Raw genomic sequence first — 25,011 nt, 5'->3', positions numbered from 1 at the left:
AAGATCTAATTTTTAACATATTATCTTAAACATACGAAAACCAACGACTGCCTGGCGTACGGCGTTTATATTTTTAAATGCCTATAAAAGGTCACTGTTTTTGTGTTAGCTTTCAAGAAAATAATTATAAACCATCGATAATCATTGTATTACTCGCATTAGCTTAGTTAGTTAGCAGGTATCATCTCCGAGATAGGAAAATATAAGCAATGTTGGCAGCATCACGTACCACATACCTATTACATATCATTTGTGTAACATGTTTTGTATTGCAATTGATGTATTTGTTTTGTTGTTCTCAGTTATCATTTGCCTGCGATGTTTTGTTTTGCAATAGATGTTGTTCTCCTAATCCCTCGCTCGAGACCTGTATATTTATAATGAAGAGTGTTCTTGTTTTCTTAAGCATTTTTAATTTTTCTCAAAATATCCAATCATCTATTTATATTTAGTCGTAATGTCTTGAATTCTACGTGCCAAGCATAAGGTCAGCTGGTAATATTTGGAATGGAAAAGTTTACACCATCCAAGTTTTATGGTTTGATTGCAGAAATTGGAATTTTTTAGGGGTTTTGCGCATTTAATTGTGTGTGGTGGAGTTCAGAGTGTAATGAGGGGATTGAGGGTATATGCGAAACCTCTAATTATTCGGCCGCAACCCAGGGATCCCACCCGTTTATTCTCCACGGAGAACTCTGGTCGTCGCCTCGGAATTCGTAAATGGGTTTCATGCGTCGGCGCCCTCCCTCGGACCAAACTGCCCATCGCCATAGCAACTAGTTTCCATCTCATGAATATTGAGAGCGGTCCCCGGACGACGGGACGAGATTCGAACTTGCCCGATGGTCAGCAGGAGAGCCGCGCACTTCATGAGTGAATCGTTCATCTTCAACAGTTCATTGCCATGAAGCGAATGGACTGGGTCACGGTACACATTAGTTTGTAAGGGTTCATATAGAATAGTAAATGGTTCATGAAGAATCGTCGCATGAAGGGAAATGGAATCACACGGAAAAGTAGTGGCTCCATGGATATATTCTAGCTCGTCGGTAGCTTAAAAGTATTAATTAATGTATAAACAGGAAAATTCCTAGCAAGGAAAATTATAGTGAAGGGTAAATAAATCATATTTTGGACAAATTTCGGCGTTAGCAATGTAAGTGGAAGAATAAAATTTAAACAACCAATAAGTAAAAGTCTTGAAACTTTAAAAAATGGAATTTATAATATTCAACTGAAAAATGTGCTTTATTTAACTAACCCTAATGAGACATTGACGATGTAAGTAAAGGGCAAGAGGTAAAACAACTAAATCAGCAATAATTATGAATAAATATCTCAAAAATGCACTGACTCAAAAGGTCTGTTATTTATTTAACTCTTTCGATAATCCATCGACATAATCTATATCAATACGACGCGCAGTCTACGATGGATTCGTTGATCGTTTATTATATTGCATCGTTATTTTTAACGCTCGTTTTAGCTCAGATACCTTATTTAGTTTGCAGTGCACATTTTGATCCAGAGTTTTCATTTGGTTCGCTCTGTCGTTCATTGTGTTTTCTTGGTTCACACGGTTCTTTGCTGTCGTTCAATGCACATGGAAAGAATGATTCATTGGAATGAGCTGCATCGCATGTCTTGAATTGCCGAAACGAATTGAAGTCTTTGTTGCGTGTGTAGTGGTGGTGCCGGGTGGACAACAAAACCCCTCTCGGCATGCCAAGAGAGGCGAGTGGACCCCTGATTCCAGAGAAGACTGGAGTTGTCCCATAAGGACGGGGGCGATGAAATATTCGGGAGGTAAAATGCGGATTACAGCCCATCAATTCGTTACGAGGGATCTTCATCATTTATGCAAATTTGCCGAGGATCGCTCCATCACCCGCTGCATGCAATGCTTTGAATGACTGAAGGAGGCGGGTGAGAATATAACTCCCCCCAGATTAATCCGCGGACGTGTCGTGAGCACAGCATATTCAGAGTGGTGAGTTAAGGAAGAACAACGTTTCGTATTGAGCCTCTTGTGTGGCAAAACCTTTCGGCAGCATGATAATCTACCAATTAAGGGGAGCATGGATAAGAGAACACCTCGACAGGTCTTTTTTAATGACGGATAACTCGCTGTAACCTCATATTATCATCTTGGAATTTTGTAGAGTACCTATATTTATCCTAGTTAACATTTGCTGTATATGTCAGACTTGAAAATTTTACTTTTGTGTTTTCTCAGTTGGTGATTTTTTATTCCTTGATACGCATATTGACGAAAGTAAATTGCAGGGGGGATTCGATATTCGAATGACTCCATTTGAACATTTCCTTTCCTTAAATGGATGGCGACCTAACTCTCCCCTTCCAACGGTCGTCGTTGTTCCATTGAGCCATCCGTTTTCTCACCAATTTTTATTTTTGAAACCGAAAATTTCTCAGCTATCACTGCGTAAGACCGGAAATTTAATTACAATTTAAGGTTAAAAAGTCGAAGAAAAATTTCTATCTATTTTCTTGGTCAATCATCAACGAGGAGAACTAAATAACTGGTTTTAAACTGCCGAAGGCTAGGCCAAGACACTCTTAGCCTAGCCCTTCAAGAGGTAATGCCTGTTCTTTCCATTGATGTTTTACTAAGACAATCGAAATAAAGGCTACCTAGATATTCTTCTACAAGCTTTAATGCATAGCGTGTATATTTAGCGTTTCCTCGGTTACATTAGGACGCGTATTGAGGTGGCTGTTGGGGTCATGTGTTGACGAAGTGCTTCTAAAATGTTCGCACCATCTCCACTGATGTTTATTGCGGATTTAAGTAAGGATCAACGAGTGTCAAACGATCTCAGTGCGGTCCAGATCATCTCTCATCGGGGAGGTGGGGAGCGGACGCATTCCAGTCCGACCACGCCCCTTCCCTTTCGGCCTTCCTCCGCGAATCCGCTTCCTCCGAATCCCCTCTGAAGTGGCGAAGAGGGAGCAAAGGGGTCACTCCTCTCTCGTAGTACTCTGCCGAAGGGGCGGCCAATCGATAATCCCCTCTCTCAAGCCAATCAAAATTTATTTTTTTAGCAATAAATATTTGAGCTGAAAGTGATTCTAGTGTTTTGCCAGAACTTGAATTTGATTCATCAAACTAGGTTTTATATTATTTTTTTGTGAATTTAAAGCAAAGAATTAGTTTTCACATGTGTCATTATGGTTTGATAGTAATTGATTTTCCAATGGCAGGGTCCTAATAATTTTTTGTTCGAAATGCTTTCGTCTATTGATGCAAGGTCAAAATGAAAACCTTACTAATATCTTGGCAGTGTAAGTCGCCGAGGCTCTCTCGTCGTCGTCCGCCCAAGAAAGATAGGAAAGTCGCGCAGAAAAAAGGAAGAACTCATGTCGGGAACAACCTCGCTTTCCTCTGAATGCAGTAACATGCCCACGCCAACTGCCCAACGTGTCGTCGTCGCCTCCCTCTCGTCAGAGCTTTAGTTATTGCCTCGGGTGCATAGCAAGATCACTTTAGCAGCATGCCTTACGTTACGCGGTCATGCAAGCACTTCCTGCGGCCGATGGGGTTGGGTGGTGGGGAATGTGGGAAATGAAACGGAAGGATAAAACGCTGACTTTGAATGGGAAAGGAAATGAAGCAAGAAATACGACGGCCGCGTCTTACAGCAGAGTACATAGTTTTCTATCTATAGTCTCTTTTAGGCGATTCGTAGGTAAAGATAGTCTCAATAAATCATATTTTTATTCTAGTATTCTTATCAACCATTTATTTATCGACAATTTATTTGAGTGTTTTATGGTAGATTTGGCTAAGAAAAAAATATAAAAAAAACAAAGTCGAGGTTTGGGCGAATTTATTCACCACATTTAGGGCTTACTCTATGTTTTTTTATGATTATATCTCAGAAAGTATAAGACCTTACTGAGGATCCGTTTGAATGTATTAGTCAACAAATAATGTTTTTTCGTTCATTTTAACGAATATCCGGTGTGGTCACAGCTTTTTTCGCAGAAAGAGGTTGAGTTAGCTCTCAAAATACTATTTTATTTCCTCGGCCAAAAATCCGAAACAGATTCGACGTAATTGTAAATGAATTACGTTTCTCCGCGTGATATTTGGCTTCTGCCCTCGTCGCCATGTTTCCGCAAATTCCCGACTTCCCTTTCGAAGAATCGCTCTCTCGAAAAGCTTTCCGACTAACGCGAGCGGTGAAAGTCTCTCTCTCTCTTAGGCTGCATTCCGTGCGAAGGACTCTCCAACACTCCCACCACTCCACCCACTCGAATTCTGCCTCGCACGCATCCAACCCTCTCTGCACTCGCCTACAAAATCCTCCAAATCCCATTCCCCCCGTCCACCCCCGGGGTCCTCTGCTCATTCACATTCCCAGCTCAAAGGGATCGGGTTGCTGCGGTGGCAGCGGACGTCGCTCCCCGCCCAGTTCAAATCCCGGCGGCGGTGGCAGAGATTGTGCAGAAGATCATCGCCATCCCTGCCTGAGCATTGTTTGTAGAGGGCACTTCAAGCACAACACTCGGACGGTCGGATGGGACGTAAAACCATGGATGCCTTTCGTTAAGATCAGGCTAATGTCTTCTCCGGTTATCTCTCGTCCCTTCCCTCTCGGCGCAAATGAGCTCATCTGTCGGTAGCCTCCCCTAAGTACCATACCACACCTAACTCGGATGTCCTCCTCTGAGTTCAGTCCTTTGGAACAGGTAAACGTGTGTAGCATTCAAATCTACGATTGCAGCCCTCTTTTTCTCCCGATCTTGTCAGATTTCTTTTAGTCCGCTGGAGTGCTTCTGCTGCGCAGGTACCTATTTAAATTTTGCACCTAATAATGACACTGTTACAGCGATGTGTCAAAACATTCAGCCCGTATAATTAAAATAAATGAAATGAATTAAGTGAATCCCTTTTTTTTCATAAAAGAATAAGCCTGTGATTAGTCGAACGAGGTACCAGATAAAAGTGGACTAACTAGCGCCGCATGTTGAAATCAGGACTAACTTAAACCAGATCGGCCGAATAGGGAAGTGCACTAATTTTTTTTTATTGCTGAATTTGAAAGTTTAGCCTAAAAAAGAAACATTAGTATAGTCACTTTTATTTCCTGCATCTGAGATATGCACTTTAAAACGTTTTGAAAGTCGTAAAATTTCATGTTGCGCTGAAACACAGTGCCTCCATCTTGATTGAGATGTGACGTCACTAGGCAGTAGTCACCAGTGGAGTATCGCTGTATTCCGTCGCCTTCTTTAGCGCGGCGAGAGTTTCCGGGAATCGGTGGAGTTGGCTTCCTAAAAATGTCGGCTAGTACGGAAAACATGAATTCAAAAAAGAATTATAAATGATTTTTTGTTCCAAATTTCATCACGACGTCGAAACAAAAGCCGGTAGAAGATATTCATTCCCGTGCCTTAAGCACAAGCCATACGGAATAAATGGTTCAAGGCTGCTCCTGACTTTTACCTATCGATGATATTCTGTTTTGAAGATCATTTGAAGGTATTGTAAGATCAAAATGATATTTATATTATAATAATTTACTTAATAGGTACCTCAGTCATATCAGAAAGTGTGTTGAGTCAAAATATAGCATCTTCCGCGTAGACCTATGTAATGTATAAACTGAAAGTAGTTTGGTTAAAGCATTATGGCGCTACTTTTATTTTACACGACCGGGCAAAATGCGTACTTTGCCCATGATATGTGCATATATGATAACAAACGATTTTTGTTAAAGTTAATCTTTATTTGTTGAAATTAGTACATTTATAGGTGATACAGATATAAAGGTACACGGCAGGTCGCGCGGCGTAATTTGTACTCCACTGGTGACGGGTTCAACTTGCTGATCTAAAAAATTAGCTACAATACCTCGAACTTTGAAAACTCGCAATATAGGCAGTCAAAGTACATTGTAGGAATACACGAGACCATTCTAGCCCAGAATGTACGTACAATGTTGAAATCCTTGGTTTACAAAGATTGACGTATTTTATACGCCAGCGCGCCCGGTCCAGGATTATCAACTTTTATTTCATCCTATTTGTTAATTGAAATTATATTTCGGAATGGTTCTTTTAGCACTGCTACTGAGGTAAACTGGTAGGTACTGAGTACTAGGTACTGAGTAAGTAAACTCCCTTTGGAGTAATGTGAATTACAAGTGTTCGAGATATATGGCATTTTATATTCGTTTTGTGTTCTTATTAATTATGTCTGTACGCATAGTGTTGCTTGCCGCGAGCCTTTAATGGTATGTGCTCTTGCAAGAGTGGTTTTCATTTTTAATGTGGAAGTTGGTCAGTATAAGCAAAGAAAAAATTAACATTTTAGCGCACACCAACCCCAGCAGTCGTCGTAACTCTGAGTTTGTAATAACTCTGCTAAAATACCTAAACGCTATTATGATGATAAAAAAATTATCTCATGTCTATGATTGCTGCAATTAAAATTAATGATAAACTTGACGCCGTATGACCACAATGAAGACAACAAAATATACTGACATGACCATGACTTGAACCCAGTTCTTTAGGGCGGGAGTCGTACACGCAACCACTACCCCAACTGAACCATTGGAAAGATTGAGAATATTTTGCATTTATATATGACTTGTGAAAAGTACCGCATGAAAATTAATTAATTACAGCCTAACTAAGGCCCTAATTGAAAAAGACGGAGCAAGGTACGTGGTCTCCCCTTGTTAGCCTTGACGCCTCGCATTTCTATGGAGCGTTGAACCTGTCCTCCTTTTTCAAAAATTCAGTGACCATAAATACATCAAAGTTTGGTATACCATTTATAAATCGTTGGAATTTTCCTTCTCCCAACCAGGATTAACTTTTCTTTAACCCATCCTGGACAGCGAACCATTGCAACAACCAGCCAGCACAGAAATAAGGCTAACATCCCATGATTCTAGTTGCGATGGGCGAACGTTCCGGCCGGCGTGAATACATACGCAACGAAGTCTTGCAGCAAACTTCTGAAATAGGTTTATTAGTTTGACTCAGTTCTTACAAAAAAAGTTTTGGCATGATAAACGGCATTGTGCCAAAATATACCCAGCGAAAAATAAATACCATCATCTATTTATTTAAGATTCAATGTGCTATTCGCACTACTCTTTCCAAACTTGAAGTTGACACGTAAATGAATATTAATATATTACGCAATGATGAAGTCATGTACTCAAAAGAGAAGCAGCCACATACATAATCTGAAGATATTTTATAACAGCAAAAAACGGATACCCTCAAATTCAGTAATTTTTCTATGCAATAATAGTGGTAGAACTAAACGGCGTAGAAGCTGCCTTGTGCTACTGCCTTGTGACGTCACGGCCAATATTCAACATGGACACCCGTTTTAGCGGCCTTTGAATTTTTCCATATTTCGGACGGTTATCTCGAATCAAGTATTCACTATTAGGATTTAAACTGTGGTTTTACGACATTATGTTATTCTGAACTCTAATTTAAAAAATGTTTTTGGTGCATTTGAAACACTAGTGTACTTCCCTATTGGGAAGATCCTTGAGCCATGTATTTCAAATGGAAAAAGCTTAATGCAAAAGAGCCGCGCAGATGTAATCGCTCAAAGAATCGGTAGATATTTCAGTTTCCCAGTAAAAATTCGAATTAGGCTGTAACTGCAAAAATGCTAAAAGCTTGATGGTGTGGAAAAGGCGCATGCCACCGCCAGACTCGGAGCGCGACTACAACTCCACAGAGTTAGCATGCCAGCTAAATGAAGAAGAGGAAGGAGTATGTCCTACTGATTCACGCCACCGTCCAGATCAGCGCTTCATGGAACAGGGTCAATGGGATGCAGGGATTGCTGAGGAGTTACGCCTGGAGGAGAAGCAGTGCGCAGCACGAAGAAAAAGGGAGGCTGAGGCAGAAAAAGCTGCTGCTGATGGACGTCCGTATCCTCCATATGAACCTGTGTGCTTTAAGAAACAGACCGAGCAATATACTGGTAAGATTTTTCATGTGTACCAAGGAAAATATTGGGAAAACAAATAAAAGGGTGATTGGAGCATTTGTCCGGACGTCTTTTAGGGAGCACACAACGGGTTTAGTGAGTTTTTGTTTCGTACAGTAAGGCCTGGTCTCCACTGGTCATGCATCAAATCAAGCCACTGACAGCCATGGACAGAAGTTGTGTGATTTTGCTTGCTATAATTGTATAAAGCTCCTTGTCTTGTCCAAATGGAGTTACCTGTGTGTTGGAAGGAATAGGTCAATTGGCTGTGTATGAAATTCCCCTAAAATTTTCCTAATTTTTTTCTTTATTTTCCTTTAAAGCATCAGACTTTACTTCATGATCAAAGCTGCTTTCACAAATTTGAATGGATCGCGATGCCAAGAGATTCTTCTGAAGAAGTTCTATTTACACTTTATTGGCATCATTTTAGAATAGTCTATCCCTTTTAATGGCTAAATTATATTAATCAAGCATTAATTGTTACCAGTCTTTACTCTAATCTTCGTACAGAAAATTTATGTGAAAATTTTCTTTGCTTCATTATTACCTATATTTTAGTACATTGCCTTTCTGATGGAAGCCCTATAACACGTATACCGTCATGAGCTGCGAATCTGCTTCATGTTACCGCCTTTTTACAATTCATGGACATTGTGGATTCAATTAAAATTATTACTATTACTATTTTGGCGACTGTCATCTCTTCACCAGAAAATATCTGTTTGGATAAGAATGTAAAATCATGACACATCCAATCATTCTTTCCAACGTAATATTGTTCATTGAATGATATCACTTTATTAGAGCAGATAAAAGTATGAGCTTGACTCTTCAATATTCCTTAACATTAACACGCATTTCATTAATTACTAAAATATTAAGGAAATGAAATTGCGAGAAAATCAAAATAATATATCAAGCCTCATATTGTTCGATTCGTTCCCCGCAACATTTCTGATTTAATATACATTTGTAGCTTTTGGAGCCCGAAAGGCATCGTATCCGTCCAAGGCTCATTCAGTAAATGGACGTAAAGAAATTTTTGTTATTATGAATTCACGAGAAATAAAATAAATAAGAGAACAGTTTTCCATTTGGCTTAGTGGTTACGAAAAAAAATCTAAAAAAAATTCCTCGCCAATATTCAAAGGAATATTGTGCGACGTCTAAAATATCCTTGATTTCATTTCCGTGTGACGGAAGAGTGGTCTCGTTCTGCATAAGATGTTAGGTCTCCCCAGAATATTCTTGGAGACGAAGCGGTGGAAACTCAGCAACTTGCGGGAAAAGCCGTGAGTTTAGCAAAGAAATTCAGTGCGACAGATTGGAGCGGAGAGATAGGGAGGGTAGTATGGGGGGGAGTGGGTTGAAATAAAATTCTTAAATTAATATTTTTCAAAAGAGCTCCACATGCCACGGCATCGTTTGATCGTCTCTTTTGCGAGAGCAAAGTATTTCTCGCTTGTACGAGAGAAGGGGATGGAGAATTTTTCCAAACCATTGAAATTTAATCCGTCTTTGAGCTAAGCTTTCTCTACGGAACTCTTAAAACACTGAGTAAAGTATTAGTGAGCAAAAATAAGTATTGACTGCTTGACTGGAATCTTTTTCTTGGACTTATCCTGGGGGATAAGAGATGAGGCTTCAGTTTGCCCCGTTGAAGCTTGGAATATATATATCCTTATATACCCTTATAATCGGTGTCCCTAGAGCAGCAAGCAATTATAACGGAAAATAAACGTGTTTCGCTGGTTGTGATTATGTCTATTATACTGATTTTTCTTCCGTGGTGAGAGAATGGTTTAAAATACTTTCTTTAATTTTGAATCATTACCGTTTGATAGAAAACAGCGGTTTTATTTCAAAGCCATCGCGACGAACGGACAAATAAGAATATATTCTGCAGAAATGTTTCTCGGGTTTTCCACCGGTTGATGTTATCCATGTTTACCGACGTTTCGAGCAGTGACTTGCTGATCATCCTCAGGGGATCTTCTTCAGGGGATTCTCTGTTCGAAACGTCGGGAGAAATGGAGAACATCAACCGGTGGAAAACCCGGGAAACGTTTCTGCTCCAGATACGCCGGGAAAATCTAAGATAATAAATGATTGTATTCTGTTAGTATTTTGTGCTCATAATTTTTGTAACACCAGTGGTCTTTTCCGTCGGAGAAGTCACGCCACGACAAGCGTGCAATCCGCTGTCCAGCGAAGGAGTGCCCCATGAAAGAGGATTATATAAGGGGGAGGCTCCAGCCCGCACCGTTGAAGCTTCACATATTTTTCCACTTCGAGTGCATTGTAATTGGTTTTAAAAATATCCCCAGCGCAGCAAGCAATTTCGACTCATGTGTAGCATATCGAGCTGATAGTGATGTCGTGTTCTATAATAACTTTGTTACTACAATCGGAGAACGGTTTATTCATGTACGTATTAGGTACTACCGTTTGAGAGAGTGCTGCGATAAAACCACCACAAATATAAGTGCCCCACTTGAAATGGCTATACCTATGTAATACTAGGTTTTATTTGTCTTATTGTTAGTATGATCTCATGCATATATATTCCTATCCTGAGTGTATAGATACTATTATTATCGTCATCATGACATGAAGGAGGACGCCACAGTCCGTCACGTCGAAGCTTCTCTGATCTCTGCTGTCTTTTCAGATGCTTTTCAATTGTTTTTAAATGACCGCTGCGCGGCGCTGACGACAGAGCAATTCATTCGCTCTATGTTTACTATAAAATATTTGTACTCGCAAGAAATAGTATTGAAAAATTATTCATTCGATATATTATGACATTATACAAATAAATTTGGGTAAAAGCTCTAATTTCAATTTATTTATCCTTAAAATAACTCCCGGAGGTGGTTTGGCATTATAAATACCATTAAAATACACCGAGGTTGGAAGCACATTTTATGCTCATAATTTTGTAATACCGTCTTTGGTCTTTACCGACGTAGAAGCCACGCCACCATTAGGTAGAGAAGCGTACAGTCCCCGAGGAAGTTTACGGCTCTGAAAACTGCGGCTTGTTGTCTAAATATCGTTATTAAAAGAAATAAACGCGGCTCAGCTTGCTCTTTACCTTTACAGAATCACCCGTAAGTGCGCATTGAAGTTTCTCAACCCCACAGAGAAAAATACATTTGCCTTGATCGGGTTCCGAACTCCGATCTCTCAGATTTTCGAACTTAAAGTCACCGGTGACTTCGTGACGGTACGTCGTTAGCGAGACCACGATTTCCTCCAATTCTAGGAACCTAGCGTTCTGATTTAAGTTCAAGACCGAAGCGATATGCATAAAAACATACTGGACTTTGACATATTATTTATTTTGTTATTATCATTGAAAATAATTGTATATTTCTTGGTATAATTAGTTACATTGACTTTTAATCATTACGTAATATATTTTTGTGCTTCTGGTAGCATAAACCATCTTGTCCTCTAAAACAAAAAAAATCTGAAAGAAGATGCTTTGGTAGTTGAAGTGCTCGAATATTTGGTGCGTTGTCGTCAGATCCGGGGTCGAATCTAAGCCATGGCAAGTGGTTTTTTTTCCTTTGTGGAATATTCGGACTTCCGGATAATGTCTGGAGCTACTACATCATAATTTTGTTTTCCTTTTCTTTCTTGAAAGTTTTTGCTAAAGTTATCATTGTCCATATCAATTTCTTCATTTGGATGGAATTAAATTTAATTTTTATGTCAAATCCTTTTAATCGTCCCGCATGTCTTCAGATGGTACATCTCGTAAGCATTCTATCTGAGCCGCGCTGTCAATGGGGCGGCGTGGATACTAGTCACGGAGAGCAGTTTTAAGGCTGACTTTTATAATAAGTAATTTTATTAGCATTTTGTTATTCCTACAAAATGTTTTTTGTATGTATTGTGCGGGAAATTTGATCACAATCCGAACATTTCCATTCATCGTTGCCGTAACTTTCACACGAAAAATTTGTGCATAAAGCACTGAAACAACATCGATATTTTTACGAGAAACATCGTTTCCTAGTAAAAGATTTTATTGGAAAACCTCGGAACTTATTCAGCGACGATAATTACATTTAGGTATCAAAACTCGTCTCTTCATCAAAATTTCACAGCTACAACTTTCATTTCAGTCCTGGTTGCTTGGGTTAAGAAGCTGCCAAGGTCCATTGCAAACACACTCAATTACTCTTCATCCTCCACATTGTAGAGGAACCAGCGATGGACGACATTGAGTGCATCCTCCAATGCAGCAAGCGGATGCGCATGCACTTGCAGCAGTTGTGCTTCCGATGGCTTTGTGGACCGCTCCACTTGATTCCATCCATCGAGTGGAGCGCTCGATCCAACTGCTTTATAAGCACCCGACTGATTCATGGCGTTTCCCAAACACGAGAGCTCTCTTGTGAAACCTTTTACCATTGTACATGCAGGCCAGGTCCATGCCTATTTTTCGCCCCTGATTCAAGAAAAATGAGACGAGATTGCTTCTGACATAATGCTCTAATACAAATTGCTAATGCTGTAATTACTTTTCCGATGAGAGATCTATGCAAACTATTAATTCACCCAAAATTTCAGGAATATTATAAATAAACGATCTTGCAATACGAGTGCTTACTATAATGGTTGAGTAAATGAAGCATTAAAATACGGCCAACCTCAGTTTTCTCAACAATGGTGACTGGAGCTCAAGCCTAGTCAAAGCCTTCATACGAAGTATTCACAATCAGGCTTATTAACCTTAAAGATATTTTTATTAAATTAACACATTAAATCAAGCATCTTACGACATTGAACCAATTGAAGTCATAAGTACACTTCCACAGAGACAGAATTGTGAGTCGCTTTCATTAAATTTCACTCCTAAAAAGTAGAGTTAATAGTTTTATTGTGATGCAATGAATTTTATTAGTCTCAAATTCGTTTTCTATGCTAATAATTAATGCAAGCGCCATTATTTAGATACCCAAAAAAGAAAATTACCGTAAAATACAAAAGTGACAGATAAATATGAATTTCATAAAATACGAAAGCAGGAATGCATCAATAATGTTCGAATTAAGTATAGACACATTTATTTTGACCTATAGAGTTAAGTGTATTTATTTTACGTTAATAGCATTCGTGAGGTTTTATGCGGGTCAAAGCTTAATGTCATTCAAGTGGTAATATTATAAAGAGGGAAATTCGATGCTGACTAAATCGCCGAGGTTGATAATGTAAGATTATTAAAATGTTTAGGCCTTGCTAAGGTTTTTCATAATCATTCTCGGCCATTATTTGTTTGAATGCTCTTAATACTATGTCATCATCATCATCACTGGTCAACAATCCTAGGATTGGTTTGACGCAGCTCTCCACTCAGTTCTCCAATCAGCTAATCTTTTCACACCTACGTATTTCTCCTCTTTCACATCCGTCTTCACTTGTTCCATATATTTTGTTCGAGGTCTTCCTTTTCCGTTCTATTTCCTTCCACTTGTCCCTCGACACTTGGCTTCATCAAGCCATCATGTCTCAAGATGTGGCCTATAAGGTTGTTTCGTCTTCTTGTTAAGGTTTTCATGAGGCTTCTCTTCTCTCCCACTCTTCTTAGGACTTCCTCGTTACTAACTCGGTCGATCCATTTGATTTTCATCATTCTTCTGTAGCACCACGTTTCGAAGGCCTCTATCCTTTCTTTCTCCGCTGCGGTCATTGTCCATGCCTCACTTCCGTATAGGAGCATACTCCAAATGTAGGTTCTTATAAATTGTTTCTTTACTTCCATATTTAAGTTTCCCGCTGTGAGCAGGTCTATCTTTTGGTGGAATGCTCTCCTCGCCTGGACTATTCTGCTGATAATTTCTTTCTTACTCCTCCCGTCACTAGTTATCTTGCTTCCCAAATAACCGAATTCATCCACCTCTATCAGTTTTTGCTTCCCTATTTTAATTTTAGTCTTGACTTCTCCTCTTCTGCTGCATACTAAGATCTTGGTTTTCTTCGTGCTTATTTTCAGTTGATATCTACCCATTACCCTACCCATATTAATCAGAATATTTTTCAAATCCCTCTCTGTTTCTGCTATAACGGCTATGTCATCGGCAAATCTTAGCATGCTAATTTTTTCTCCGTGAACCTTAAAAATATTCTTTTACTGTAGGTAATTTGTAATAATTATCTCTTGTATCGGTGGTAACCATCTGTTTTCTCGTGCTCATGTAACATTCGTCAGAGTTTTGGGAAAGGACGTTGAGGGGGAATTATTACCTCCATCGAAATGGATCTGACATCGAATCGAATGGACATGGAATTATTACCTCCATCGGAAAATAAGGTTCAAGGGAACAGGGAAAACTGGACGGAGACGGTAACTCTTACCATTTATCATCCCAAAGTGCAGCACTTTAAATTCTAAGTAGCCGAAAATTGGTAAGGATTCTAAGTAATGGTAATTTTTGTAATCCATTACTCAATAACCCGTATTTATTTTTCCGTAGTCTGTTAAGAGTTCACCGGTGGCATTAATGTAAAAAACGGTTGCCTTTGACCCAACCTAAACGTGCTTCTACTCTACTTTCAATTGTAACTCACTTTAGTCACTAAGGAAACTCATGTTGATCTGTGTCCCTCTCTGTGTATCTCCCTCAAGAATATTTTATAGGATATTCTCTTCATTTTCCTTCATATCATGAGGAGAGAAGAGTATCCCTTCTTTGTCACGAGCTGTCCATCACGGCAAGAGACAATAGTCTCTCGCAGGCATATGGATCCATCTTCTTTAAGCTGGAGCCGCCTGCTTTGATGTGGACTTAGCCCTAAGGATGCCATTGCTTTCATTTTACGTTTCATTCTCATGCTGTGGCCATAACACCGCTGCCTTTGCGCGCGCCCGACTCTCGCAAAGACCGTAAACCTCGGTGCTCTCTTCATTCCCGTCACTTGATCGTCCATAAATTTGACGCAAAAGGTTTCTCTTTCCCCGCCGTAAAAGCGGAGGCGAAAGCAAAATGAGGTCTCTGTGCTAGGTAGAAAAACATTCCCAATTCATTCCGTGCAAAAACAAAAATGGTCTGCATATTCATTGTAACAATTTTCATGAAGGATTCGACATTGCTTCCATGTTGAGTCTTAGATGGCGATCCTCATTGCTACATCGCATTTTGGCACCTTGCATTTGACCTAAATATGCGCTCTAATTCAAGCCAGAAGCAAAGTGCCCGATTTTGATCCGCCGCTATATTATTTTGATTTGTAAGTTGCTCTCTGTATATCTGTATTAGCGCAAGTAATTTAGTCCAGTTTTTTTCTGACGCTTAGCCAGATGAAGTCGTTTCCTAAAATTAATCTGCTCTTTTTTTCGCGAACTTAATGCTAAAGCCTCCTAGTGCATTAAGGATGTAAAAATATACAACGTCTTCGAAAAGATGTATAGAAAAAAAATAATTTAGGACAGATATTTAATACATTTTCATTTAGAAGTTCCATGGAATTGGTAACTTGAATATCGACCCTGAATAGATGGGGAAGGATATTCATTGGACATACCTTGTTTTATTAATAACCACCCTTGATTTTGACAAAAATTCTTCATATCTCGGTTAAAATCCCTCAGTCACATTGAAAACCGTAGTTTCATTAGTCCTCGGTGCATCCAATTAAATATTTCAGTATATCAATTGAATTAATTCTTTCAAACTATCCTATGACCAAGAAAGATTTTGTGCGATTGGTCAAAGCAATTTAACAACATTATACAGTATAAGGCCCAAAACTGTGGATTTTATCCCTATTTTCATTTAATTACCTGAAAAAGCATTCACACTTCCCCCCAGTTATTCCCAGCTGACCGATTCTGTGGCTCTTTTTCTGGAATTAGAGCCATCCTTTTTAATCCCTTTCACATTTTGCTTGAAAGGAGCAAAGTAAAAACAATAAGCGGGTCTTTGGAAAAGCTCTCGTTTTTCATCATGAGTGGTGAGCTATTGTAGCGTTTCCACGTAGAAAAAATGGAAACGGGATCCTAACTCATCGGGGGAGAAACACCAACTATGCCAGATACATTATGTAGAAATCAATTAATACATGAGAAATATTTTCCCCTTGATGCTGGTCATTATTGAAAGAAAATAGTGGGATCATCTCGGCAGCATTTTTCTGCCAAAGGATAAGAATCCAAAGCTTTTTTGGTTGTTTCATACTTGCTACCAATGACGTCGCATCTATTCGAGGCTGGACATGACGTCACTCAGTGAATGAGTAAGATGGGGCTGAATTTCATTGAAGTTAAGGAAAACCTTTCCGTAATATAGAATAGGAATTCGCATTTTCTCCCTTTAACATTGCTTCGCATCTACAGATGAAAGTGATTGAGTGCGTGTAATGGAGAGAAAAAGGCGAAATTTAAACAGAAAGTAAAAGTCGCCGTATTAGGTGTACGGGAAAGTCTGTGTCCTTTAAGGAAATTCCAAATTTTAGGTGGACTGCTATGCTACTTCTGGCTGAAATGATTTTGTAATTTCAAATTTCCTCGTTGCCGCAGTTTTGTGGCCAGCTGACGAACCTTGGGCAGGATCATCCGAGATATCGTGCTACTTCCTCAGTGATCACTGCATTCCAAGAGGAGCTTATTCAAAACGATGATTTAATACCAAACGCAAATAAATAATATGAGAGGAGTACGTAGTCAATATTACATTGATGTTAGTTGCGATCAAATATTCAATATTTAATGGTATATTGATGTAATTTTACGTTGTCAAGGTAATTAATATAATGAAAACCCAAGACACTATGCTGTATTGATAAAGGTGTACGATTACCAACTACAGTAATTTAACATTGTGAATAAAATTAAAAAAAGGATTATTTACTAGAAACGCTTCATTGGAAAAATTATCATAAAAATGATTGTTTATTACAATCGCTTCGTTACTTGATAAATTCTCATAATGATAAGAAATAAATTGACCAATTTTATTTGTGTGTGAGTATGCACTCCATTGTGGGACTTGACAGCCAAACCTTCCTCCCATATTTCTCTGATGATAGCGGCTTATACCGCATAGATCCACCTGAGATTACAATCGGAACGTAACTTCCCTATTTTCATGAAAATGTTAAGGCCTATTTGTGCGTTCGTGACCGGGTTCGTTCGTTATAGAATCTTATAGGGTTGTTAGATCTTATAAGGCAGCAGTAGGAGGCGTAAAATGCTCATATATATATACTGCCTACCTTCGAGTGGTGCAAACGTGGACATGCTCCTCTCATGCAGGAGATTAGGACTCTGAGAAGAACCAATAACATCTCGACATCATTCAGTAGGCGTGGCATATGGTAAATGTATTTACTTGAAAAATATTCTCCGGAATCGTTTTTAATATACTTTTACTCCGGCATAAATCACTTTTAAAGTGAGTTTTCGTCGTTGGGATGAAAATAAGGCGACCGCTTAGCAAATCAAATAACCCACATCTGAATCCTCCGTGATCTCATCAATCAAAGAGAACAAAAAAGGGAAAAGAGGCGCCACGACGACTCTGAGGTCGAGGAAAGGAAAGAAAAAAATGCTGCTCAGCGATTGGTTGATCGGGGACGGGGGTGGGGGGGCAGAGAGAATCTGCTGGAAGACGGATCAGATGTCGTTCGGCGACGGTGGACATTCATCGCTGGATTCTCTCATCCTCTTCCACTATGGGCTTCTGCTCTTTTCTCTTTCCCTCAATTTCCTCATAGAATGCCTTGCACTTATTTTTACAGACTATTTAACTTTTGAGGCTTTACTTGGTGTAATCACGACATAGGAACAAGAAAATGAACAATGGTATATCTTCCGTTAAAATAAGTACAATGTGGACTAAAATGTCTTTTATCATCTTAAATATTAGATGGAATTTATTTATAAACTCTACAAATTATTATTTGTGTATTTAAGTTTCTGCATGGTTTTATTCACTAAGAAGAGAGATCATAATTGATGTAAAAAGTTAAAACGTTAGTTCAAACCTATCTGTTACTTCTGCGGTGAATCAACTAGGTCGTCAGCAAAGAAAAGCGGATAAGTCGTTTTGAGAATTAAAAATAATGAGTGTTGGAGAGAATCTCGTGCCGAGTACTATCAAGTATTTATTATCATCCTTTATTATTCATAGGAAAGGAATTTCTACTGCAATCCACAAAGAAAAATATCTTTCATATTTTATCGGACCTTGAGAAAGATACCTCGGAAAGATGTACATTCTTAACAAGTCAAGCAGTTGTAGCTCGCAGCTTTCGAGTCCCTTGCATCTCTCAGCCAATTCGTTAAAATCTGCGTTATAAATACTATGCACGTAAATTTATGACGTTTAATTAATTAAATCATTGAATTTTTTTCCAATCTAGACAATGAAAAGGCATATAGTGAATATTTCAAATATTTAAGATACAGCAATCATGCTGTGCTCATTTGAAGCTTGAATATGTTTTATTATGAATGGGTTTCTCTCTTTTCACACCCCTCGTTCGCTTTACGGCATGTTACGAATGGTTGTTAGGGAAGTGGGAGCAAATGGCTCTTTTCCCCCTCCTGCCGCCCTCCGAAGAAACGGGGGGCGTGCGGTAAGAGCTGGATATGCGGTTTGATGCTAAACGCGGGTAGAGTTTTATCTTTTACTCTCCGAATAGGAATGAGGGTGCGGTTTGTTTTTTTTGTCCCGGATCGGGAGGGAGATTGGTGAGCGAGAGAAGGGGTAAGTTTTCCGCGTGGAAGCGATGAAAATTGCCGAAATTCGGAGGGAATCAGTGAGTGGCTCTTGAGCCCTCTGGGAATTGTATTCGTGCGCCTCCCCTATTTACCATCGCTGCGGTTTGCGTGCCGAAGACCCAAAGTCATAATCGAGGGATTGTGTGAGATTGATATCTCAGCTTCGAGAGAGATTTCCCTTCAAATCCACTCTCGTTACCCACTTACAAACCACGTGGCGCCTCGCGTGATCACGAACTCAGAGTAAACACCGCTCATTTTCAACTGCGCGTTTAGATATAATCAAGGAGGTCCGTATAAACAGAAGCCGCAATTGAAAGCTCCCTCGCGTGTTAAGCCTTAAAACGGAGATCTCACGGTAGCTAAGCAGTCGCCGAAAGCCAAGACCAGCAGCGCAATTCTCAACTGAAATATTATTACCATCTTTAACAGTCTGAGCTTACCACATAGTAGTTAACACCGCTCAAGGGTAGATATAGTAAAACTCATCTGCACACTTTCTTCACGACATTCTTAAATCAAATTAATTAAAAAAAAGCTGATGCATTTTTTTCACAATTTCAAGGAAGCATTTGGCTATGTAGGATTAATAGTATTGATGATCATATACGGCGATTTAGGAGATTATCCTTTTTCCATTTAGTTCAACAATATTGATTGTTTAATGGATAAAGGCATTGAAAGGTGAGGTGTTCAGAAATATATTTCTGCTATCAACTATATGCCTAATATTAGTGTAAACATTTTGCATATCAATAGACGGACTATTCTGTTCTCTCTCTGGAAGTCATCAGCAAAGGATTTGGGCCAATTTTGCCTCGTGATATTTTTCAGATTGATCTTTAATGCTATATCATATAGAAATGTGACTTTTCAATCGTATTCTTCCATTATCCTGACCTTCAAGTAAATTCCCTCTTTATCATAGTCCACACTCTCTATTTTGTCTTCTTAAGTCCTGCAGTATCCTATTTCATTCTTTGATTTAAGAAGTAGTTTTAGTACGCAATAAATAGAGTGCAGAAGTCAGAAATGAAGTAATTTTGTGTAGGCTCGCAACTTCTAATATCTGTTGCTTATAGCGACATTTGTGGGCGTTATATTTTATAAACAAAACTAAATTTGATATACCATTGCAACGTTGCAATCATAGAAATAGTGCATAAAATTTACCTTACAAATTTGTGCCATGCAATAGTCTGCACGTAAGTATGCTCATTTTGTTATAGTATAGATAATTATTATAGAAGCGTTTTACCTTAAACAGTTGTGTCCTTCGATAATGTCACGAAAATGTCATCAACTGTAATTTCTGTTCCAAAATATGTCCAAAATTTCATTTTATTTGCAGATTGACTGCTGCCATGCAGAGTGTGACCTATGACAAGAAAATCCCGGGTTGTAATCGGATCACTTTTGGCGATTAATCCAGTCTTCTGGACCCCTTTTGTGGCTGCATTGCGGAGGAGAGGATCGCAGCTAGATAGAAAAGTAAGGAGGAATCGTTTCTATGTATTTCTAATTTATAAAATATTGGTTTATATCCTACTTAGAGTTCTTTTGAGAAGTTGTGTTTGACACCGAGTCCAGTGGAAGTATTTCACCAAAACTAATATTCTAATTATAATGCAAAATATTGGGGAATTGTAAAGTTCATTAAAATTTTACTTTTTACGGTTTAATCATACTTTTCAAGGAGATTTGAAATCATTAAAAGAGGAAGTAGAATCAGCTAGAATTTTTAAGCTCAGTTCTGCACGTTGATTATGTATATCCAAATGCACGAATATCTCAGGCAAAAAGGCAAAAAAACGCTCAAGGCATCTACCGATTTCTTGTGGCACATTGTAACTAAAAATATTTCAGCATGATCCCGAAACTTTCAAGATATATGGAGTAAATGTTGGTAAAAAATTTTAATACATCTCAAATTTGGAAATTTAATCTCTATATTTTATCAAAGGTAGGAATTATTTAAGGACAAAACCCATTTCGATATTTACGAACTCAATTTGCTGAGGAAAATGCTCTTATGAAACTTAATATGGATCAGAAGGTCGGGAGAAGAAGCGTATTATAATGAAGTGGTAAAATACGGTTTGGAAGAAGATACCAAATACCTTTGCAAGTGGTGGCACTGAAGGCTACTGGTGACATGTTTGTGACTGCAAACGTGGGGATTTTGATTTGAATTCAGTGGTGGTTTTGGGTGGTATTTATTGGCGAGGGCCGAGACTCAGGCGCACAATCTGCTGAAGGCACCTGCGCCCCGTTGTGAATCACACAAACCTCGCTGCAGTATTTCAAAAGAGAGCAAAAGAGGAAAGGGTAGAATTAGGTGTGATTCACTGATTTTCCAACGAAATGGAATTCGTACGAACAAGGAAAATTTTCGGAAACGCGGATGGAAATTCTCCTGAGCTGAGAGCAATCACATAATATGTATGTATGTATGACGCGTTAATTAACGAGGACGAGTCCAATACGAACTTTCCCCTCTTACGTCCAGCATAAAATCTCGGATATGCTAAAATTACACCTTAATTAAATGTTGTGACACACGTGTGTGAGGTCAGTGGTGAAATCGTAACTTTAAAATAAATTCTGCGTACATTTGTTCGTATTTAATGATATCAATTTCCATCGAGGTCTCTTGGTTGAAAAAAGAGACCGTAAAATAATACGCTGCGTGCCATCTCACCTCATGAGCTAAATTTCAATAATTTATTAAATCAACAATTTTTCCTACCTGAGTTTTTTATAAACTAACACAAAACTGAAAAGGTCATAGAAACTTTTCAGCTTTAAAATTTAAGAGAAAATTCAACACCAATAGAAATCAACTGCAAAACAAAATTTTGGGCATTTTGGCGAATGAATTTGTTGATTTAAAATAAAGGTTTATATAACCAATCTCCAACAACCTTGTGTTAATTTAAAAATTTCGTCAAGTTGTACTCATCCATTTAACATATATCAATTTACCGTCTGTGATTATCCTTTCTTTTGGTACTTCCAATCGAATAGTATTTATCCTATCTTTTATAATACTGGTGTCATCATCAATTTTATCTAGTAGTGTGTATTTTTCAAGTAATCGATGCGAGCGTGACCTCGTGAAAATCCTTACTTGAGTTAAATTTTGAAATAATTTCAAATTAGCATTTTTCACGCAAAAAATTATTGAATGAGACTGTGGCTTCATCTGACGGGGACACTAACAAGATAAAACCGTGCGTGTTTGATGAAGCATCGGTAGTATGATAAAAAACGGTCAGTTTCAATCTTGAGATTACTGCAGAAGGCGTTGGCTATAACTCCTATGGTTTACAGGTGGAGCAAGGGTCCACCATATGGTTCTAGGTGGCGTGAATCAGATATACCAACATGAAATTCTAATAGAAAATATCACCACGAGCATTCGATATTTTATCCAATGATTGTACGGCAAATTTGCATCGGAATTATATTGAATGTGTAGTCTAAAATTATGCATTTCTATTTTTAATCGTGAAAGGCAATTATTATCTATTACGCTGTTGGTATTTATATCTGCAACATACTTTCAGAATGCTTCGGCATCCCAGGGTAAGAGACAAAGTGACAATTTGTTCAAACAAGAACGCTTACGAGAAATACAAAATATCGTGATAGATCACTATGGAGGTGAGGGGGATGGGCACCTTGAGAAAAACCGGAACGTTTGAAAAAAAAACTTTTTTTCCATTCGGCTCGAGAATAATGTGAAAAAAATGTCTGAAACATTTTATTCGGCTCATTTAGCATACTGAATCTAATTGTCATACTTGTAATATTTTTTATTTGCGATGTGCTTCTTTCTTCAGTTTCTTAATAATGAGTCTCCAAAATGTGTGTTCGAGACCACGGACAATGAGTGTGATTACACAGACGCCATGTACCTATCTCATTGTTAATACCTTTCGTAATTCATATTCGATGCTTCAAAAATGTTACATAGGTCATATTAAATGTTTCAATATTTACATGTAAACACTAATCCTTCAAAATGATTACATCATATAATTAAACATCAGTTTATAACACTCGTCAATAATATATTTTTAATACCTAAAGGACAGCCTTTTCAGGTAACAACTTAATATAAGAAAGGAAAAAATATTAAAAAAGCTTTGTATGAAAAAAGCGTTAATTATTCGAAGTCCAAGAATTTTTTTTTTCCCTTCACTAGGTAGCAGTATAGGTGAACGGACTTCTACAGGCTTTCCTTACATTCAGTAACATGCCCTCTTTTCCCCTATGGTTTCTAATTAATATTCATGAGTAAATAGCAAATTTGAAATGATTTTAAATTCTCCAAATCATGCCTTTACAAAGATGCTACTAATATTCATTGTATTTACTACAGGGGAGTGTGAAAATAATATTATTCTGGTCCATGATATAAGCCACCATTTCGCGCCTTTTGCTGCATTGAGAACGAAGACATCATGTTTCGTGGATGTTCTTTGCCCGAGAATCCTCGCATTCGGAAAACGACAGTGTTAAGCTTTGAGGATTCATGCCTCATGTTTTCGCTCGGCAAAAAGGACCTCATCCCGCGGCAGCTTCTAATTGCTTTCAAGTCCTCTAGGCGGGTTCTTTTCTTCAAGAAAAACCTGTGGAGCTCAAAGCCTTCATCACGGCTGCTTCTGTGGTTTTCCCCGAAATCTTAACTCGAGGATTAAAGTGGTCACACACTTAGCTGCCCTTGCAACACTTTTTGGGGGCGTCTGGCCCCCGAGACGCGATCTTAATCGGCTTCCCTCGTGAACAAAAAGAAAAACGAAAAGCATTAATCCAACGTACTCGAGGCTGGCGAATGGAATGGCTCTCTCTTGTCTCCTCTCTCCATCCGCCGTCGTCGCCGTCTCCGAGGTCAATGTCGCCATTCTCCTTTCTCACCCTTCCTCCCTCCCCTCTATAATATTCTCCGAGACCAGAAGGGGTGCTGCCCCGCCTTGCGATGTTGATGGATCCAGGGGGCGTGGGTGGGGGGTTGCGCGGGGGCGGAGGGGTGCACGTAACACCCCCATCATCCATCCCCCTTTCGCCCTCCCCCGTTCACTTCACTTTCCCGGATAATTTCTCGCCCCGGTGACGAATGCCACCCCCTCTGCATATATCGATTGTTCCGTGCGTAGCCACCGCACCCCCCTTCCCCCCCCCCCCCGCCCCCGCGCCGAGTGATGTTTCAATTCCGTGACGGAGCTTGCGAACAACTGTTTTTCCTGCTGGCAGACGGGCGGAGTGAGCAGATAGCTATGTGGGTGGGATGGGCCGATAATTCTCAGATCGGAAGATGGAGAATGTTCTGGATGGAAGAATGGCATCTGGGACGCTCCATTTCCCTTGGCGACAGTGCTGACAAATAGCAGGAATGCACTCATAAATAACATAAAACACGCTCAAAGGCATTCACCAATATTTTTTTGCGCACTGTATCCATGAAATCTACAGAATACCATGCGAGCCACCTCTAGGGTGTTTTGCAGGGGGTGACAAATCACCAACATTCAGCATGCAAGAGGACTGTCACATGCACACCGCACGGTCATAGAAATATGTTATTCACAAAAAATTGCTAATGGTTAGTAACACATTCATTAATGAGACACTGAGACCATGATCTTGTCATCTTCAGAGTATATAGAGTATATATTTTAAAAATATGTCATTAAAAATATGGTGAATTTGCACCTTAAATCTCACTGTACTGTACAGATCGTCAGTTTGGAGCAAGCATTCCGTTTAACTATTAGATGAAATGAGATTGAGTGGGAGTGAAGCGTAAGTCATCTGACAAGTCTTACATGACGATTCCTACACTGCAAGGGCGAAAAATACGTTTTAAATTCCACGAAGGAGCTTCAGAACTACTGTTTTTCCACCGGCAGAGTTCGCCGTGTTCTTCCCTTATGACAGGTGGGTGGCAAGCGATACCTCTCAGATCGGAAAGAGAATAATATTACGGATGAAAGGATGTCATCTGGAACGCTCCATTTCTGAGATATCTCTCGATAGAGTGTCGAATGACGCAGGCAATGCTCGAATATTTCAAGGAAAATAGAAAGAACGTTTCAGGAATGCACCAATTTTTGTATCGCATCTACAAAAATTAGACCATCATCTCAACATTTTCAGGGTATGTAGAGATAATATCTGTGAAAATTTTTCTTATATCTTAAATTTACATAGGTGTCTTCGCTAATTCCTTTTCATACTTAAATTTTGAAAGTTAATTCACGAGTTTACGGTG

General features: G+C 39.0%; 1 protein-coding gene across 1 annotated transcript in view; it reads left to right on the top strand.

Moving 5' to 3' along the window:
* LOC124153278 (neuropeptide F receptor) overlaps positions 1 to 25,011 on the top strand; it is a gene marked incomplete at its 3' end in the record, with an annotated part of 334,845 nt that overhangs the window by 145,847 nt on the left and 163,987 nt on the right. The window contains exon 3 of the mRNA XM_046526376.1: positions 20,086 to 20,225. The remainder of the gene's footprint in view (positions 1 to 20,085; positions 20,226 to 25,011) is intronic.

The sequence above is a fragment of the Ischnura elegans genome, chromosome 2, assembly GCF_921293095.1.
Source record: "Ischnura elegans chromosome 2, ioIscEleg1.1, whole genome shotgun sequence".
Classification (NCBI taxonomy): domain Eukaryota; kingdom Metazoa; phylum Arthropoda; class Insecta; order Odonata; family Coenagrionidae; genus Ischnura; species Ischnura elegans.
This window is presented reverse-complemented; position numbering and strand designations above follow the sequence as displayed.